At 37.4% G+C, this 16,570-nt stretch overlaps 19 non-coding genes across 19 annotated transcripts; all 19 read left to right on the forward strand.

Annotated features, from left to right (window-relative positions):
* Positions 1 to 312: 312 nt before the first annotated feature.
* TRNAG-UCC (transfer RNA glycine (anticodon UCC)) lies at positions 313 to 384 on the forward strand. Its single transcript has one exon. It is a non-coding gene; the product is annotated as a tRNA-Gly (tRNA).
* A 428-nt stretch (positions 385 to 812) lies between these two features.
* On the forward strand, positions 813 to 884 carry TRNAG-UCC (transfer RNA glycine (anticodon UCC)). Its single transcript has one exon. It is a non-coding gene; the product is annotated as a tRNA-Gly (tRNA).
* A 928-nt stretch (positions 885 to 1,812) lies between these two features.
* On the forward strand, positions 1,813 to 1,884 carry TRNAG-UCC (transfer RNA glycine (anticodon UCC)). Its single transcript has one exon. It is a non-coding gene; the product is annotated as a tRNA-Gly (tRNA).
* Positions 1,885 to 2,812: 928 nt separating this feature from the next.
* On the forward strand, positions 2,813 to 2,884 carry TRNAG-UCC (transfer RNA glycine (anticodon UCC)). The gene has a single exon. It is a non-coding gene; the product is annotated as a tRNA-Gly (tRNA).
* A 428-nt stretch (positions 2,885 to 3,312) lies between these two features.
* TRNAG-UCC (transfer RNA glycine (anticodon UCC)) lies at positions 3,313 to 3,384 on the forward strand. Its single transcript has one exon. It is a non-coding gene; the product is annotated as a tRNA-Gly (tRNA).
* Positions 3,385 to 4,312: 928 nt separating this feature from the next.
* Positions 4,313 to 4,384, forward strand: TRNAG-UCC (transfer RNA glycine (anticodon UCC)). Its single transcript has one exon. It is a non-coding gene; the product is annotated as a tRNA-Gly (tRNA).
* Positions 4,385 to 6,176: 1,792 nt separating this feature from the next.
* On the forward strand, positions 6,177 to 6,248 carry TRNAG-UCC (transfer RNA glycine (anticodon UCC)). Its single transcript has one exon. It is a non-coding gene; the product is annotated as a tRNA-Gly (tRNA).
* A 428-nt stretch (positions 6,249 to 6,676) lies between these two features.
* On the forward strand, positions 6,677 to 6,748 carry TRNAG-UCC (transfer RNA glycine (anticodon UCC)). Its single transcript has one exon. It is a non-coding gene; the product is annotated as a tRNA-Gly (tRNA).
* Positions 6,749 to 7,176: 428 nt separating this feature from the next.
* On the forward strand, positions 7,177 to 7,248 carry TRNAG-UCC (transfer RNA glycine (anticodon UCC)). The gene has a single exon. It is a non-coding gene; the product is annotated as a tRNA-Gly (tRNA).
* A 428-nt stretch (positions 7,249 to 7,676) lies between these two features.
* On the forward strand, positions 7,677 to 7,748 carry TRNAG-UCC (transfer RNA glycine (anticodon UCC)). Its single transcript has one exon. It is a non-coding gene; the product is annotated as a tRNA-Gly (tRNA).
* A 927-nt stretch (positions 7,749 to 8,675) lies between these two features.
* Positions 8,676 to 8,747, forward strand: TRNAG-UCC (transfer RNA glycine (anticodon UCC)). The gene has a single exon. It is a non-coding gene; the product is annotated as a tRNA-Gly (tRNA).
* Positions 8,748 to 9,675: 928 nt separating this feature from the next.
* On the forward strand, positions 9,676 to 9,747 carry TRNAG-UCC (transfer RNA glycine (anticodon UCC)). Its single transcript has one exon. It is a non-coding gene; the product is annotated as a tRNA-Gly (tRNA).
* Positions 9,748 to 10,175: 428 nt separating this feature from the next.
* On the forward strand, positions 10,176 to 10,247 carry TRNAG-UCC (transfer RNA glycine (anticodon UCC)). Its single transcript has one exon. It is a non-coding gene; the product is annotated as a tRNA-Gly (tRNA).
* Positions 10,248 to 11,175: 928 nt separating this feature from the next.
* TRNAG-UCC (transfer RNA glycine (anticodon UCC)) lies at positions 11,176 to 11,247 on the forward strand. Its single transcript has one exon. It is a non-coding gene; the product is annotated as a tRNA-Gly (tRNA).
* Positions 11,248 to 12,175: 928 nt separating this feature from the next.
* TRNAG-UCC (transfer RNA glycine (anticodon UCC)) lies at positions 12,176 to 12,247 on the forward strand. Its single transcript has one exon. It is a non-coding gene; the product is annotated as a tRNA-Gly (tRNA).
* A 927-nt stretch (positions 12,248 to 13,174) lies between these two features.
* TRNAG-UCC (transfer RNA glycine (anticodon UCC)) lies at positions 13,175 to 13,246 on the forward strand. The gene has a single exon. It is a non-coding gene; the product is annotated as a tRNA-Gly (tRNA).
* Positions 13,247 to 14,174: 928 nt separating this feature from the next.
* Positions 14,175 to 14,246, forward strand: TRNAG-UCC (transfer RNA glycine (anticodon UCC)). Its single transcript has one exon. It is a non-coding gene; the product is annotated as a tRNA-Gly (tRNA).
* Positions 14,247 to 14,674: 428 nt separating this feature from the next.
* Positions 14,675 to 14,746, forward strand: TRNAG-UCC (transfer RNA glycine (anticodon UCC)). Its single transcript has one exon. It is a non-coding gene; the product is annotated as a tRNA-Gly (tRNA).
* Positions 14,747 to 15,674: 928 nt separating this feature from the next.
* Positions 15,675 to 15,746, forward strand: TRNAG-UCC (transfer RNA glycine (anticodon UCC)). Its single transcript has one exon. It is a non-coding gene; the product is annotated as a tRNA-Gly (tRNA).
* Positions 15,747 to 16,570: the final 824 nt, after the last annotated feature.

Genomic DNA, 16,570 nt, shown 5'->3' on the forward strand with positions numbered 1-16,570 from the left:
ATGACTTTTGATTCCACCACTGCATGATTAAAGATTTGTAAACACATTTTACAAAGTTCACTGAGGTGCCATATGCAAGTACATCAAAGGTCTTTTCTTTTCTCAGTTTTGATACCACCGTATATCAGTTCAATGGTGCATAAAAACCTTAAGTATGGATGAGCCTAAATCTTGAATTGTGAATGTCATGCAATTTGCCAATTTTGTTTGAATATCTTCCACCAATGGTGCTACAGCGCAGGCTATAAATATCTTTCAAACAGTTGTTGTGATTTCCATATTGGCCACTATATGCAATTGAAAAGAGCTCAAGCATTGGTGGTATAGTGGTGAGCATAGCTGCTTTCCAAGCAGTTGACCCGGGTTCGATTCCCGGCCAATGCATCCTTTTCCTTATGTGCTGTTTTCGCACTTATAGTTGTTGCTTAAGATATGCTCAGATGACAAGGTCCATAGAAAATGTTAAAATCTTTGTAGAAATCATGATTCCTTCTTAGCAGATGACTTTTGATTCCACCACTGCCTGATTAAAGATTTGTAAATACATTTTACACAGTTCACTGAGGTGCCATATGCAAGTAAAACTAAGGTCTTTTCTATTCTCAGTTTTTATACCACTGTATATCAGTTCAATGGTGCATAAAAACCTTAAGTATGGATGAGCCTAAATCTTGAATTGTGAATGTCATGCAATTTGCCAATTTTGTTTGAATATCTTCCACCAATGGTGCTACAGCGCAGGCTATAAATATCTTTCAAACAGTTGTTGTGATTTCCATATTGGCCACTATATGCATTCGAAAAGAGTTCGAGCATTGGTGGTATAGTGGTGAGCATAGCTGCCTTCCAAGCAGTTGAACCGGGTTCGATTCCCGGCCAATGCATCCTTTTCCTTATGTGCTGTTTTCGCACTTATAGTTGTTGCTTAAGATATGCTCAGATGACAAGGTCCATAGAAAATGTTAAAATCTTTGTAGAAATCATGATTCCTTCTTAGCAGATGACTTTTGATTCCACCACTGCATGATTAAAGATTTGTAAACACATTTTACAAAGTTCACTGAGGTGCCATATGCAAGTACATCAAAGGTCTTTTCTTTTCTCAGTTTTGATACCACCGTATATCAGTTCAATGGTGCATAAAAACCTTAAGTATGGATGAGCCTAAATCTTGAATTGTGAATGTCATGCAATTTGCCAATTTTGTTTGAATATCTACCACCAATGGTGCTACAGCGCAGGCTATAAAAATCTTTCAAACAGTTGTTGTGATTTCCATATTGGCCACTATATGCATTTGAAAAGTGCTCAAGCATTGGTGGTATAGTGGTGAGCATAGCTGCCTTCCAAGCAGTTGACCCGGGGTCGATTCCCAGCCAATGCATCCTTTTCCTTATGTGCTGTTTTCGCACTTATAGTTGTTGCTTAAGATATGCTCAGATGACAAGGTCCATAGAAAATGTTAAAATCTTTGTAGAAATCATGATTCCTTCTTAGCAGATGACTTTTGATTCCACCACTGCCTGATTAAAGATTTGTAAATACATTTTACAAAGTTCATTGAGGTGCCATATGCAAGTAAATCGAAGGTCTTTTCTTTTCTCAGTTTTGATACCACTGTATGTAAGTTCATTGGTGCATAAAAACCTTAAGTATGGATGAGCCTAAATCTTGAATTGTGAATGTCATGCAATTTGCCAATTTTGTTTGAATATCTTCCACCAATGGTGCTACAGCGCAGGCTATAAATATCTTTCAAACAGTTGTTGTGATTTCCATATTGGCCACTATATGCATTCGAAAAGAGCTCAAGCATTAGTGGTATAGTGGTGAGCATAGCTGCCTTCCAAGCAGTTGACCCGGGTTCGATTCCCGGCCAATGCATCCTTTTCCTTATGTGCTGTTTTCGCACTTATAGTTGTTGCTTAAGATATGCTCAGATGACAAGGTCCATAGAAAATGTTAAAATCTTTGTAGAGATCATGATTCCTTCTTAGCAGATGACTTTTGATTCCACCACTGCCTGATTAAAGATTTGTAAATACATTTTACAAAGTTCACTGAGGTGCCATATGCAAGTAAATCGAAGGTCTTTTCTTTTCTCAGTTTTGATACCACTGTATATCAGTTCAATGGTGCATAAAAACCTTAAGTATGGATGAGCCTAAATCTTGAATTGTGAATGTCATGCAATTTGCCAATTTTGTTTGAATATCTACCACCAATGGTGCTACAGCGCAGGCTATAAAAATCTTTCAAACAGTTGTTGTGATTTCCATATTGGCCACTATATGCATTTGAAAAGTGCTCAAGCATTGTTGGTATAGTGGTGAGCATAGCTGCCTTCCAAGCTGTTGACCCGGGTTCGATTCCCGGCCAATGCATCCTTTTCCTTATGTGCTGTTTTCGCACTTATAGTTGTTGCTTAAGATATGCTCAGATGACAAGGTCCATAGAAAATGTTAAAATCTTTGTAGAAATCATGATTCCTTCTTAGCAGATGACTTTTGATTCCACCACTGCCTGATTAAAGATTTGTAAATACATTTTACAAAGTTCACTGAGGTGCCATATGCAAGTAAATCGAAGGTCTTTTCTTTTCTCAGTTTTGATACCACTGTATGTAAGTTCATTGGTGCATAAAAACCTTAAGTATGGATGAGCCTAAATATTGAATTGTGAATGTCATGCAATTTGCCAATTTTGTTTGAATATCTTCCACCAATGGTGCTACAGCGCAGGCTATAAATATCTTTCAAACAGTTGTTGTGATTTCCATATTGGCCACTATATGCATGCAAAAAGAGCTCAAGCATTGGTGGTATAGTGGTGAGCATAGCTGCCTTCCAAGCAGTTGACCCGGGTTCGATTCCCGGCCAATGCATCCTTTTCCTTATGTGCTGTTTTCGCACTTATAGTTGTTGCTTAAGATATGCTCAGATGACAAGGTCCATAGAAAATGTTAAAATCTTTGTAGAAATCATTATTCCTTCTTAGCAGATGACTTTTGATTCCACCACTGCCTGATTAAAGATTTGTAAATACATTTTACAAAGTTCACTGAGGTGCCATATGCAAGTAAATCGAAGGTCTTTTCTTTTCTCAGTTTTGATACCACTGTATATCAGTTCAATGGTGCATAAAAACCTTAAGTATGGATGAGCCTAAATCTTGAATTGGGAATGTCATGCAATTTGCCAATTTTGTTTGAATATCTTCCACCAATGGTGCTACAGCGCAGGCTATAAATATCTTTCAAACAGTTGTTGTGATTTCCATATTGGCCACTATATGCATTCGAAAAGAGCTCAAGCATTGGTGGTATAGTGGTGAGCATAGCTGCCTTCCAAGAAGTTGACCCGGGTTCGATTCCCGGCCAATGCATCCTTTTCCTTATGTGCTGTTTTCACACTTATAGTTGTTGCTTAAGATATGCTCAGATGACAAGGTCCATAGAAAATGTTAAAATCTTTGTAGAAATCATGATTCCTTCTTAGCAGATGACTTTTGATTCCACCACTGCCTGATTAAAGATTTGTAAATACATTTTACACAGTTCACTGAGGTGCCATATGCAAGTAAAACGAAGGTCTTTTCTATTCTCAGTTTTTATACCACTGTATATCAGTTCAATGGTGCATAAAAACCTTAAGTATGGATGAGCCTAAATCTTGAATTGTGAATGTCATGCAATTTGCCAATTTTGTTTGAATATCTTCCACCAATGGTGCTACAGCGCAGGCTATAAATATCTTTCAAACAGTTGTTGTGATTTCCATATTGGCCACTATATGCATCGAAAAAGCACTCAAGCATTGTTGGTATAGTGGTGAGCATAGCTGCCTTCCAAGTAGGTGACCCGGGTTCGATTCCCGGCCAATGCATCCTTTTCCTTATGTGCTGTTTTCGCACTTATAGTTGTTGCTTAAGATATGCTCAGATGACAAGGTCCATAGAAAATGTTAAAATCTTTGTAGAAATCATGATTCCTTCTTAGCAGATGACTTTTGATTCCACCACTGCTTGATTAAAGATATGTAAATACATTTTACAAAGTTCACTGAGGTGCCATATGCAAATAAATCGAAGGTCTTTTCTTTTCTCAGTTTTGATACCACTGTATGTCAGTTCAATGGTGCATAAAAACCTTAAGTATGGATGAGCCTAAATCTTGAATTGTGAATGTCATGCAATTTGCCAATTTTGTTTGAATATCTTCCACCAATGGTGCTACAGCGCAGGCTATAAATATCTTTCAAACAGTTGTTGTGATTTCCATATTGGCCACTATATGCATTGAAAAAGCGCTCAAGCATTGGTGGTATAGTGGTGAGCATAGCTGCCTTCCAAGCAGTTGACCCGGGTTCGATTCCCGGCCAATGCATCCTTTTCCTTATGTGCTGTTTTCGCACTTATAGTTGTTGCTTAAGATATGCTCAGATGACAAGGTCCATAGAAAATGTTAAAATCTTTGTAGAAATCATGATTCCTTCTTAGCAGATGACTTTTGATTCCACCACTGCCTGATTAAAGATTTGTAAATACATTTTACAAAGTTCACTGAGGTGCCATATGCAAGTAAATCAAAGGTCTTTTCTTTTCTCAGTTTTGATACCACTGTATATCAGTTCAATGGTGCATAAAAACCTTAAGTATGGATGAGCCTAAATCTTGAATTGTGAATGTCATGCAATTTTCCAATTTTGTTTGAATATCTTCCACCAATGGTGCTACAGCGCAGGCTATAAATATCTTTCAAACAGTTGTTGTGATTTCCATATTGGCCACTATATGTATTCGAAAAGAGCTCAAGCATTGGTGGTATAGTGGTGAGCATAGCTGCCTTTCTAGCAGTTGACCCGGTTCGATTCCCGGACAATGCATCCTTTTCCTTATGTGCTGTTTTCGCACTTATAGTTGTTGCTTAAGATATGCTCAGATGACAAGGTCCATAGAAAATGTTAAAATCTTTGTAGAAATCATGATTCCTTCTTAGCAGATGACTTTTGATTCCACCACTGCCTGATTAAAGATTTGTAAATACATTTTACACAGTTCACTGAGGTGCCATATGCAAGTAAAACTAAGGTCTTTTCTATTCTCAGTTTTTATACCACTGTATATCAGTTCAATGGTGCATAAAAACCTTAAGTATGGATGAGCCTAAATCTTGAATTGTGAATGTCATGCAATTTGCCAATTTTGTTTGAATATCTTCCACCAATGGTGCTACAGCGCAGGCTATAAATATCTTTCAAACAGTTGTTGTGATTTCCATATTGGCCACTATATGCATTCAAAAAGAGTTCAAGCATTGGTGGTATAGTAGTGAGCATAGCTGCCTTCCAAGCAATTGAACCGGGTTCGATTCCCGGCCAATGCATCCTTTTCCTTATGTGCTGTTTTCGCACTTATAGTTGTTGCTTAAGATATGCTCAGATGACAAGGTCCATAGAAAATGTTAAAATCTTTGTAGAAATCATGATTCCTTCTTAGCAGATGACTTTTGATTCCACCACTGCATGATTAAAGATTTGTAAACACATTTTACACAGTTCACTGAGGTGCCATATGCAAGTACATCAAAGGTCTTTTCTTTTCTCAGTTTTGATACCACCGTATATCAGTTCAATGGTGCATAAAAACCTTAAGTATGGATGAGCCTAAATCTTGAATTGTGAATGTCATGCAATTTGCCAATTTTGTTTGAATATCTACCACCAATGGTGCTACAGCGCAGGCTATAAAAATCTTTCAAACAGTTGTTGTGATTTCCATATTGGCCACTATATGCATTTGAAAAGTGCTCAAGCATTGGTGGTATAGTGGTGAGCATAGCTGCCTTCCAAGCAGTTGACCCGGGGTCGATTCCCAGCCAATGCATCCTTTTCCTTATGTGCTGTTTTCGCATTTTACAAAGTTCACTGAGGTGCCATATGCAAGTAAATCGAAGGTCTTTTCTTTTCTCAGTTTTGATACCACTGTATGTAAGTTCATTGGTGCATAAAAACCTTAAGTATGGATGAGCCTAAATCTTGAATTGTGAATGTCATGCAATTTGCCAATTTTGTTTGAATATCTTCCACCAATGGTGCTACAGCGCAGGCTATAAATATCTTTCAAACAGTTGTTGTGATTTCCATATTGGCCACTATATGCAATTGAAAAGAGCTCAAGCATTGGTGGTATAGTGGTGAGCATAGCTGCCTTCCAAGCAGTTGACCCGGGTTCGATTCCCGGCCAATGCATCCTTTTCCTTATGTGCTGTTTTCGCACTTATAGTTGTTGCTTAAGATATGCTCAGATGACAAGGTCCATAGAAAATGTTAAAATCTTTGTAGAAATCATGATTCCTTCTTAGCAGATGACTTTTGATTCCACCACTGCCTGATTAAAGATTTGTAAATACATTTTACAAAGTTCACTGAGGTGCCATATGCAAGTAAATCAAAGGTCTTTTCTTTTCTCAGTTTTGATACCACTGTATATCAGTTCAATGGTGCATAAAAACCTTAAGTATGGATGAGCCTAAATCTTGAATTGTGAATGTCATGCAATTTTCCAATTTTGTTTGAATATCTTCCACCAATGGTGCTACAGCGCAGGCTATAAATATCTTTCAAACAGTTGTTGTGATTTCCATATTGGCCACTATATGTATTCGAAAAGAGCTCAAGCATTGGTGGTATAGTGGTGAGCATAGCTGCCTTCCAAGCAGTTGACCCGGGTTCGATTCCCGGCCAATGCATCCTTTTCCTTATGTGCTGTTTTCGCACTTATAGTTGTTGCTTAAGATATGCTCAGATGACAAGGTCCATAGAAAATGTTAAAATCTTTGTAGAAATCATGATTCCTTCTTAGCAGATGACTTTTGATTCCACCACTGCCTGATTAAAGATTTGTAAATACATTTTACACAGTTCACTGAGGTGCCATATGCAAGTAAAACTAAGGTCTTTTCTATTCTCAGTTTTTATACCACTGTATATCAGTTCAATGGTGCATAAAAACCTTAAGTATGGATGAGCCTAAATCTTGAATTGTGAATGTCATGCAATTTGCCAATTTTGTTTGAATATCTTCCACCAATGGTGCTACAGCGCAGGCTATAAATATCTTTCAAACAGTTGTTGTGATTTCCATATTGGCCACTATATGCATTCGAAAAGAGTTCAAGCATTGGTGGTATAGTGGTGAGCATAGCTGCCTTCCAAGCAGTTGACCCGGGTTCGATTCCCGGCCAATGCATCCTTTTCCTTATGTGCTGTTTTCGCACTTATAGTTGTTGCTTAAGATATGCTCAGATGACAAGGTCCATAGAAAATGTTAAAATCTTTGTAGAAATCATGATTCCTTCTTAGCAGATGACTTTTGATTCCACCACTGCCTGATTAAAGATTTGTAAATACATTTTACACAGTTCACTGAGGTGCCATATGCAAGTAAAACGAAGGTCTTTTCTATTCTCAGTTTTTATACCACTGTATATCAGTTCAATGGTGCATAAAAACCTTAAGTATGGATGAGCCTAAATCTTGAATTGTGAATGTCATGCAATTTGCCAATTTTGTTTGAATATCTTCCACCAATGGTGCTACAGCGCAGGCTATAAATATCTTTCAAACAGTTGTTGTGATTTCCATATTGGCCACTATATGCATTGAAAAAGCGCTCAAGCATTGGTGGTATAGTGGTGAGCATAGCTGCCTTCCAAGCAGTTGACCCGGGTTCGATTCCCGGCCAATGCATCCTTTTCCTTATGTGCTGTTTTCGCACTTATAGTTGTTGCTTAAGATATGCTCAGATGACAAGGTCCATAGAAAATGTTAAAATCTTTGTAGAAATCATGATTCCTTCTTAGCAGATGACTTTTGATTCCACCACTGCCTGATTAAAGATTTGTAAATACATTTTACAAAGTTCACTGAGGTGCCATATGCAAGTAAATCAAAGGTCTTTTCTTTTCTCAGTTTTGATACCACTGTATATCAGTTCAATGGTGCATAAAAACCTTAAGTATGGATGAGCCTAAATCTTGAATTGTGAATGTCATGCAATTTTCCAATTTTGTTTGAATATCTTCCACCAATGGTGCTACAGCGCAGGCTATAAATATCTTTCAAACAGTTGTTGTGATTTCCATATTGGCCACTATATGTATTCGAAAAGAGCTCAAGCATTGGTGGTATAGTGGTGAGCATAGCTGCCTTTCTAGCAGTTGACCCGGTTCGATTCCCGGACAATGCATCCTTTTCCTTATGTGCTGTTTTCGCACTTATAGTTGTTGCTTAAGATATGCTCAGATGACAAGGTCCATAGAAAATGTTAAAATCTTTGTAGAAATCATGATTCCTTCTTAGCAGATGACTTTTGATTCCACCACTGCCTGATTAAAGATTTGTAAATACATTTTACACAGTTCACTGAGGTGCCATATGCAAGTAAAACTAAGGTCTTTTCTATTCTCAGTTTTTATACCACTGTATATCAGTTCAATGGTGCATAAAAACCTTAAGTATGGATGAGCCTAAATCTTGAATTGTGAATGTCATGCAATTTGCCAATTTTGTTTGAATATCTTCCACCAATGGTGCTACAGCGCAGGCTATAAATATCTTTCAAACAGTTGTTGTGATTTCCATATTGGCCACTATATGCATTCGAACAGAGTTGAAGCATTGGTGGTATAGTGGTGAGCATAGCTGCCTTCCAAGCAGTTGACCCGGGTTCGATTCCCGGCCAATGCATCCTTTTCCTTATGTGCTGTTTTCGCACTTATAGTTGTTGCTTAAGATATGCTCAGATGACAAGGTCCATAGAAAATGTTAAAATCTTTGTAGAAATCATGATTCCTTCTTAGCAGATGACTTTTGATTCCACCACTGCCTGATTAAAGATTTGTAAATACATTTTACAAAGTTCACTGAGGTGCCATATGCAAGTAAATCAAAGGTCTTTTCTTTTCTCAGTTTTGATACCACTGTATATCAGTTCAATGGTGCATAAAAACCTTAAGTATGGATGAGCCTAAATCTTGAATTGTGAATGTCATGCAATTTTCCAATTTTGGTGGAATATCTTCCACCAATGGTGCTACAGCGCAGGCTATAAATATCTTTCAAACAGTTGTTGTGATTTCCATATTGGCCACTATATGTATTCGAAAAGAGCTCAAGCATTGGTGGTATAGTGGTGAGCATAGCTGCCTTTCTAGCAGTTGACCCGGGTTCGATTCCTGGACAATGCATCCTTTTCCTTATGTGCTGTTTTCGCACTTATAGTTGTTGCTTAAGATATGCTCAGATGACAAGGTCCATAGAAAATGTTAAAATCTTTGTAGAAATCATGATTCCTTCTTAGCAGATGACTTTTGATTCCACCACTGCCTGATTAAAGATTTGTAAATACATTTTACACAGTTCACTGAGGTGCCATATGCAAGTAAAACGAAGGTCTTTTCTATTCTCAGTTTTTATACCACTGTATATCAGTTCAATGGTGCATAAAAACCTTAAGTATGGATGAGCCTAAATCTTGAATTGTGAATGTCATGCAATTTGCCAATTTTGTTTGAATATCTTCCACCAATGGTGCTACAGCGCAGGCTATAAATATCTTTCAAACAGTTGTTGTGATTTCCATATTGGCCACTATATGCATTGAAAAAGCGCTCAAGCATTGGTGGTATAGTGGTGAGCATAGCTGCCTTCCAAGCAGTTGACCCGGGTTCGATTCCCGGCCAATGCATCCTTTTCCTTATGTGCTGTTTTCGCACTTATAGTTGTTGCTTAAGATATGCTCAGATGACAAGGTCCATAGAAAATGTTAAAATCTTTGTAGAAATTATGATTCCTTCTTAGCAGATGACTTTTGATTCCACCACTGCCTGATTAAAGATTTGTAAATACATTTTACAAAGTTCACTGAGGTGCCATATGCAAGTAAATCAAAGGTCTTTTCTTTTCTCAGTTTTTATACCACTGTATATCAGTTCAATGGTGCATAAAAACCTTAAGTATGGATGAGCCTAAATCTTGAATTGTGAATGTCATGCAATTTGCCAATTTTGTTTGAATATCTTCCACCAATGGTGCTACAGCGCAGGCTATAAATATCTTTCAAACAGTTGTTGTGATTTCCATATTGGCCACTATATGCATTGAAAAAGCGCTCAAGCATTGGTGGTATAGTGGTGAGCATAGCTGCCTTCCAAGCAGTTGACCCGGGTTCGATTCCCGGCCAATGCATCCTTTTCCTTATGTGCTGTTTTCGCACTTATAGTTGTTGCTTAAGATATGCTCAGATGACAAGGTCCATAGAAAATGTTAAAATCTTTGTAGAAATCATGATTCCTTCTTAGCAGATGACTTTTGATTCCACCACTGCCTGATTAAAGATTTGTAAATACATTTTACAAAGTTCACTGAGGTGCCATATGCAAGTAAATCAAAGGTCTTTTCTTTTCTCAGTTTTGATACCACTGTATATCAGTTCAATGGTGCATAAAAACCTTAAGTATGGATGAGCCTAAATCTTGAATTGTGAATGTCATGCAATTTTCCAATTTTGTTTGAATATCTTCCACCAATGGTGCTACAGCGCAGGCTATAAATATCTTTCAAACAGTTGTTGTGATTTCCATATTGGCCACTATATGTATTCGAAAAGAGCTCAAGCATTGGTGGTATAGTGGTGAGCATAGCTGCCTTTCTAGCAGTTGACCCGGGTTCGATTCCTGGACAATGCATCCTTTTCCTTATGTGCTGTTTTCGCACTTATAGTTGTTGCTTAAGATATGCTCAGATGACAAGGTCCATAGAAAATGTTAAAATCTTTGTAGAAATCATGATTCCTTCTTAGCAGATGACTTTTGATTCTACCACTGCCTGATTAAAGATTTGTAAATACATTTTACACAGTTCACTGAGGTGCCATATGCAAGTAAAACTAAGGTCTTTTCTATTCTCAGTTTTTATACCACTGTATATCAGTTCAATGGTGCATAAAAACCTTAAGTATGGATGAGCCTAAATCTTGAATTGTGAATGTCATGCAATTTGCCAATTTTGTTTGAATATCTTCCACCAATGGTGCTACAGCGCAGGCTATAAATATCTTTCAAACAGTTGTTGTGATTTCCATATTGGCCACTATATGCATTCGAAAAGAGTTGAAGCATTGGTGGTATAGTGGTGAGCATAGCTACCTTCCAAGCAGTTGACCCGGGTTCGATTCCCGGCCAATGCATCCTTTTCCTTATGTGCTGTTTTCGCACTTATAGTTGTTGCTTAAGATATGCTCAGATGACAAGGTCCATAGAAAATGTTAAAATCTTTGTAGAAATCATGATTCCTTCTTAGCAGATGACTTTTGATTCCACCACTGCCTGATTAAAGATTTGTAAATACATTTTACAAAGTTCACTGAGGTGCCATATGCAAGTAAATCAAAGGTCTTTTCTTTTCTCAGTTTTGATACCACTGTATATCAGTTCAATGGTGCATAAAAACCTTAAGTATGGATGAGCCTAAATCTTGAATTGTGAATGTCATGCAATTTTCCAATTTTGTTTGAATATCTTCCACCAATGGTGCTACAGCGCAGGCTATAAATATCTTTCAAACAGTTGTTGTGATTTCCATATTGGCCACTATATGTATTCGAAAAGAGCTCAAGCATTGGTGGTATAGTGGTGAGCATAGCTGCCTTTCTAGCAGTTGACCCGGGTTCGATTCCTGGACAATGCATCCTTTTCCTTATGTGCTGTTTTCGCACTTATAGTTGTTGCTTAAGATATGCTCAGATGACAAGGTCCATAGAAAATGTTAAAATCTTTGTAGAAATCATGATTCCTTCTTAGCAGATGACTTTTGATTCCACCACTGCCTGATTAAAGATTTGTAAATACATTTTACACAGTTCACTGAGGTGCCATATGCAAGTAAAACTAAGGTCTTTTCTATTCTCAGTTTTTATACCACTGTATATCAGTTCAATGGTGCATAAAAACCTTAAGTATGGATGAGCCTAAATCTTGAATTGTGAATGTCATGCAATTTGCCAATTTTGTTTGAATATCTTCCACCAATGGTGCTACAGCGCAGGCTATAAATATCTTTCAAACAGTTGTTGTGATTTCCATATTGGCCACTATATGCATTCGAAAAGAGTTCAAGCATTGGTGGTATAGTGGTGAGCATAGCTGCCTTCCAAGCAGTTGACCCGGGTTCGATTCCCGGCCAATGCATCCTTTTCCTTATGTGCTGTTTTCGCACTTATAGTTGTTGCTTAAGATATGCTCAGATGACAAGGTCCATAGAAAATGTTAAAATCTTTGTAGAAATCATGATTCCTTCTTAGCAGATGACTTTTGATTCCACCACTGCCTGATTAAAGATTTGTAAATACATTTTACACAGTTCACTGAGGTGCCATATGCAAGTAAAACTAAGGTCTTTTCTATTCTCAGTTTTTATACCACTGTATATCAGTTCAATGGTGCATAAAAACCTTAAGTATGGATGAGCCTAAATCTTGAATTGTGAATGTCATGCAATTTTCCAATTTTGTTTGAATATCTTCCACCAATGGTGCTACAGCGCAGGCTATAAATATCTTTCAAACAGTTGTTGTGATTTCCATATTGGCCACTATATGTATTCGAAAAGAGCTCAAGCATTGGTGGTATAGTGGTGAGCATAGCTGCCTTTCTAGCAGTTGACCCGGTTCGATTCCCGGACAATGCATCCTTTTCCTTATGTGCTGTTTTCGCACTTATAGTTGTTGCTTAAGATATGCTCAGATGACAAGGTCCATAGAAAATGTTAAAATCTTTGTAGAAATCATGATTCCTTCTTAGCAGATGACTTTTGATTCCACCACTGCCTGATTAAAGATTTGTAAATACATTTTACACAGTTCACTGAGGTGCCATATGCAAGTAAAACTAAGGTCTTTTCTATTCTCAGTTTTTATACCACTGTATATCAGTTCAATGGTGCATAAAAACCTTAAGTATGGATGAGCCTAAATCTTGAATTGTGAATGTCATGCAATTTGCCAATTTTGTTTGAATATCTTCCACCAATGGTGCTACAGCGCAGGCTATAAATATCTTTCAAACAGTTGTTGTGATTTCCATATTGGCCACTATATGCATTCGAACAGAGTTGAAGCATTGGTGGTATAGTGGTGAGCATAGCTGCCTTCCAAGCAGTTGACCCGGGTTCGATTCCCGGCCAATGCATCCTTTTCCTTATGTGCTGTTTTCGCACTTATAGTTGTTGCTTAAGATATGCTCAGATGACAAGGTCCATAGAAAATGTTAAAATCTTTGTAGAAATCATGATTCCTTCTTAGCAGATGACTTTTGATTCCACCACTGCCTGATTAAAGATTTGTAAATACATTTTACAAAGTTCACTGAGGTGCCATATGCAAGTAAATCAAAGGTCTTTTCTTTTCTCAGTTTTGATACCACTGTATATCAGTTCAATGGTGCATAAAAACCTTAAGTATGGATGAGCCTAAATCTTGAATTGTGAATGTCATGCAATTTTCCAATTTTGGTGGAATATCTTCCACCAATGGTGCTACAGCGCAGGCTATAAATATCTTTCAAACAGTTGTTGTGATTTCCATATTGGCCACTATATGTATTCGAAAAGAGCTCAAGCATTGGTGGTATAGTGGTGAGCATAGCTGCCTTTCTAGCAGTTGACCCGGGTTCGATTCCTGGACAATGCATCCTTTTCCTTATGTGCTGTTTTCGCACTTATAGTTGTTGCTTAAGATATGCTCAGATGACAAGGTCCATAGAAAATGTTAAAATCTTTGTAGAAATCATGATTCCTTCTTAGCAGATGACTTTTGATTCCACCACTGCCTGATTAAAGATTTGTAAATACATTTTACACAGTTCACTGAGGTGCCATATGCAAGTAAAACGAAGGTCTTTTCTATTCTCAGTTTTTATACCACTGTATATCAGTTCAATGGTGCATAAAAACCTTAAGTATGGATGAGCCTAAATCTTGAATTGTGAATGTCATGCAATTTGCCAATTTTGTTTGAATATCTTCCACCAATGGTGCTACAGCGCAGGCTATAAATATCTTTCAAACAGTTGTTGTGATTTCCATATTGGCCACTATATGCATTGAAAAAGCGCTCAAGCATTGGTGGTATAGTGGTGAGCATAGCTGCCTTCCAAGCAGTTGACCCGGGTTCGATTCCCGGCCAATGCATCCTTTTCCTTATGTGCTGTTTTCGCACTTATAGTTGTTGCTTAAGATATGCTCAGATGACAAGGTCCATAGAAAATGTTAAAATCTTTGTAGAAATTATGATTCCTTCTTAGCAGATGACTTTTGATTCCACCACTGCCTGATTAAAGATTTGTAAATACATTTTACAAAGTTCACTGAGGTGCCATATGCAAGTAAATCAAAGGTCTTTTCTTTTCTCAGTTTTTATACCACTGTATATCAGTTCAATGGTGCATAAAAACCTTAAGTATGGATGAGCCTAAATCTTGAATTGTGAATGTCATGCAATTTGCCAATTTTGTTTGAATATCTTCCACCAATGGTGCTACAGCGCAGGCTATAAATATCTTTCAAACAGTTGTTGTGATTTCCATATTGGCCACTATATGCATTGAAAAAGCGCTCAAGCATTGGTGGTATAGTGGTGAGCATAGCTGCCTTCCAAGCAGTTGACCCGGGTTCGATTCCCGGCCAATGCATCCTTTTCCTTATGTGCTGTTTTCGCACTTATAGTTGTTGCTTAAGATATGCTCAGATGACAAGGTCCATAGAAAATGTTAAAATCTTTGTAGAAATCATGATTCCTTCTTAGCAGATGACTTTTGATTCCACCACTGCCTGATTAAAGATTTGTAAATACATTTTACAAAGTTCACTGAGGTGCCATATGCAAGTAAATCAAAGGTCTTTTCTTTTCTCAGTTTTGATACCACTGTATATCAGTTCAATGGTGCATAAAAACCTTAAGTATGGATGAGCCTAAATCTTGAATTGTGAATGTCATGCAATTTTCCAATTTTGTTTGAATATCTTCCACCAATGGTGCTACAGCGCAGGCTATAAATATCTTTCAAACAGTTGTTGTGATTTCCATATTGGCCACTATATGTATTCGAAAAGAGCTCAAGCATTGGTGGTATAGTGGTGAGCATAGCTGCCTTTCTAGCAGTTGACCCGGGTTCGATTCCTGGACAATGCATCCTTTTCCTTATGTGCTGTTTTCGCACTTATAGTTGTTGCTTAAGATATGCTCAGATGACAAGGTCCATAGAAAATGTTAAAATCTTTGTAGAAATCATGATTCCTTCTTAGCAGATGACTTTTGATTCTACCACTGCCTGATTAAAGATTTGTAAATACATTTTACACAGTTCACTGAGGTGCCATATGCAAGTAAAACTAAGGTCTTTTCTATTCTCAGTTTTTATACCACTGTATATCAGTTCAATGGTGCATAAAAACCTTAAGTATGGATGAGCCTAAATCTTGAATTGTGAATGTCATGCAATTTGCCAATTTTGTTTGAATATCTTCCACCAATGGTGCTACAGCGCAGGCTATAAATATCTTTCAAACAGTTGTTGTGATTTCCATATTGGCCACTATATGCATTCGAAAAGAGTTGAAGCATTGGTGGTATAGTGGTGAGCATAGCTACCTTCCAAGCAGTTGACCCGGGTTCGATTCCCGGCCAATGCATCCTTTTCCTTATGTGCTGTTTTCGCACTTATAGTTGTTGCTTAAGATATGCTCAGATGACAAGGTCCATAGAAAATGTTAAAATCTTTGTAGAAATCATGATTCCTTCTTAGCAGATGACTTTTGATTCCACCACTGCCTGATTAAAGATTTGTAAATACATTTTACAAAGTTCACTGAGGTGCCATATGCAAGTAAATCAAAGGTCTTTTCTTTTCTCAGTTTTGATACCACTGTATATCAGTTCAATGGTGCATAAAAACCTTAAGTATGGATGAGCCTAAATCTTGAATTGTGAATGTCATGCAATTTTCCAATTTTGTTTGAATATCTTCCACCAATGGTGCTACAGCGCAGGCTATAAATATCTTTCAAACAGTTGTTGTGATTTCCATATTGGCCACTATATGTATTCGAAAAGAGCTCAAGCATTGGTGGTATAGTGGTGAGCATAGCTGCCTTTCTAGCAGTTGACCCGGGTTCGATTCCTGGACAATGCATCCTTTTCCTTATGTGCTGTTTTCGCACTTATAGTTGTTGCTTAAGATATGCTTAGATGACAAGGTCCATAGAAAATGTTAAAATCTTTGTAGAAATCATGATTCCTTCTTAGCAGATGACTTTTGATTCCACCACTGCCTGATTAAAGATTTGTAAATACATTTTACACAGTTCACTGAGGTGCCATATGCAAGTAAAACTAAGGTCTTTTCTATTCTCAGTTTTTATACCACTGTATATCAGTTCAATGGTGCATAAAAACCTTAAGTATGGATGAGCCTAAATCTTGAATTGTGAATGTCATGCAATTTGCCAATTTTGTT

Source organism: Pseudophryne corroboree, chromosome 4 (genome assembly GCF_028390025.1).
Source record: "Pseudophryne corroboree isolate aPseCor3 chromosome 4, aPseCor3.hap2, whole genome shotgun sequence".
Taxonomy (NCBI): Eukaryota; Metazoa; Chordata; class Amphibia; order Anura; family Myobatrachidae; genus Pseudophryne; species Pseudophryne corroboree.